This window comes from Anopheles aquasalis, chromosome 2 (genome assembly GCF_943734665.1).
Source record: "Anopheles aquasalis chromosome 2, idAnoAquaMG_Q_19, whole genome shotgun sequence".
Taxonomy (NCBI): Eukaryota; Metazoa; Arthropoda; class Insecta; order Diptera; family Culicidae; genus Anopheles; species Anopheles aquasalis.
Genome location: NC_064877.1, coordinates 9,462,501 through 9,465,000, shown reverse-complemented (window position 1 = coordinate 9,465,000; position 2,500 = coordinate 9,462,501). Strand labels below are relative to the sequence as shown.

Sequence of the window (2,500 nt, the reverse complement as noted above, 5' to 3'; positions counted from 1 at the left end):
TGTACACGATCTTAAAACTTCGCACACAGTAATGGCCAGCAACAGTCGCAGTAGTTCGTTTACGCAGCGGCACGTTTGTGCCATAAATCGGGTGTTCTTGGGTTCTCTGCTTCCACTGAGGTTTGCTCCTGCCACTTCATGAGTTTTTTTTTCAGATTTCCGCCCCTCGTTCCCACCAAAGGTTCCCACCCCCCTCCCACAGTGTGCTAGAGTGTTTTGTCGGGAACGTTAAATGACTTATTACTGCACGACACCAATCTTGCTAACTAACTATTACACAGTACAGAACATGGTGAGCATGGTGAGGAATTTTGAGGTTTTCAGGTGAGCCTTCCACTGCAAGACTTTTCCAACATAAACTGTGACATGAAAAAGAGTGTCGGCGAAAAGCGAGCTTTCGAAACAACGGTGTGAAACGGTGGTATATACTCATCTACGGTCCCACAACGTTAGCCTAGCTACTGGGTGACAGGTGTTGTTAGTGTATAGAGGGAGGAAGCGGAAATGGATGATGGTCGCCCTCGGTGCTATGGTTATGCCTTTTTTTATTAATTTTGGATTTTTTAAATGGATTTAACTAGGCGCCTCGGGCGATTCAATGCGATTTTCAATTGTTACAGAACACAGCTAACATTGCGCACATACTCACTCAAAACACGCACACACACGCGCGCACAGTCACACTCTAAAAGGAATACGAAGAAGGACGAATAGAGCTATAAACGAGAACGGAGTCTTGGCCGTCCAATTTGCAAACGAATACCAGATTCAAGAGTAACACTGGACCGAACGGAAAACGGCCTCTCAGCAGCCTTTCGGGCGCACGATGGAGGCGCCACCGGGGAGGAGGATTATTGCGAGAGATCATTACAACAGAACAACCCCAAAAACCCCCCCGGGGGGTCCCCGGGCACCTCTTCCATCTCATGCCGGTTATTCACCTCGTGCTTACTTACTTTTGGATTATACGGTTCCATTAACCCCCGAAGGATTAGGGGCCGCCCAAAGGAGGCTGGGATTCCGGATTTTCCGGCTGAGTTATCACAATCTTACTCTTCAACCTCGGTACTCGCAACGCTCTATACTGCGGTGATACTGCTACTGGTCACACAATTACACGACACATTACAACAACAAGGCACAACAATCGGCTAGTGGGCGGGGAGCTAGAGTTGGACTCACGACATCGACAACGAAACAGAACAATCACTAACCAACACCGAACACACACAGAGATGGGCTACAACAGCCACCTACAACCAGCAGAAGCGGAACAAGCCCTAGCGCGACCTAACATCCTGACTTTCTGACCCGTTAAAAGCCTGGTGGCTGCGCATACCAAGGTCTCGCAATCTGTGATACTAGCGACTACCTTAATCGTTTTATTTTGCTTTTTTTACAGAATGATGGCTTCTCGCAACAAGGACTGCACAGCAGCGAGTGTGATCCAATCGGCCGATTACACTTCAACATTGATCACATTCAGAGGCATAAAACGGAACGTAGACATCGAACGTAAAACCATGGCCAACTAGTATCGAATGGTGAGACAAGGGATTTTTTGGAATGATTTAATCGACCGATCAGCGAATTAACTTTGCTCGTGATCGCTCGCGTTGGTGATGGTGAAACTGGTGAAAACCTGCAATCCAATTGTCTCTTAGCCTAAGAGCCAATGCCAATGTGTGCAGTGTGTGCAATGCAATGTCGAAAAGCCCATGGAATACCGGTGGAGTGAGTAAAACGGAACGGAAGCCGCACTGACTATACCGGAACGCAAAGCTTGGCAAAAAACGGAACAGGCAAAGAACGCAGTCTTCTTCCACAAGCGTTCCCAAATGGTGTGGTGGGCGAACAAAAAAAAAACGGATGAAAAGCTCAATCAAATCGATGTAAAGAGATTTCTGGGAAAGAGGAAAGTGAAGTGAAATTGGGGAAAAGCCAAATGTGTCGTCCCGAGACGGAAGTGTCCGAACTCCGGGAGCGTAGGCGCAGTGTAAAGTGACAAAAATCAAATCGCGAAAAAAACGGCCAACAGTCATGAGGTGCACTGGAGTTGTGGGCTTGTGGGTGCTGTTTGTGCGCGTTTGTCGTTATTTGTGTTGGTGTAACGGTGCGTGTATGTGTGATAAGGATATCGCGGAAAAGCAAAACGATAAGATAGCGAGCAACGGATTAACCTTTCGAGTCACATTCGGACAAACGATGACTGTGTGTGGCTGTGTGTGATTGTATGTGTATTTTAGAACGTCGCCTTGACCGTCACCATAAACATCACACGTACAACCACACACATACGTAACGCAATCCTGAAGATGAACACACCGAGCTCGAATGGAAGGCAAAAGCAGCAAAAGTGGCGTGTTACCGTAGATGAAATGTTTTCCGGGGGAGCAAAACCGAGAATCCAAAAATCAAAACGTAGAAAAACACAACGGAAGTGCCCAGATAGTGAAAAAAAAGGAAAATAATCGACAAAAAAAACGAGTGGACGAACGCT

At 47.0% G+C, this 2,500-nt stretch overlaps 1 protein-coding gene across 4 annotated transcripts in view; it reads right to left on the bottom strand.

Moving 5' to 3' along the window:
- The window catches only part of LOC126581731 (uncharacterized), a 31,698-nt gene that overhangs the window by 10,009 nt on the left and 19,189 nt on the right, over positions 1-2,500 (bottom strand). The gene's annotated exons all lie outside the window — the stretch shown is intronic.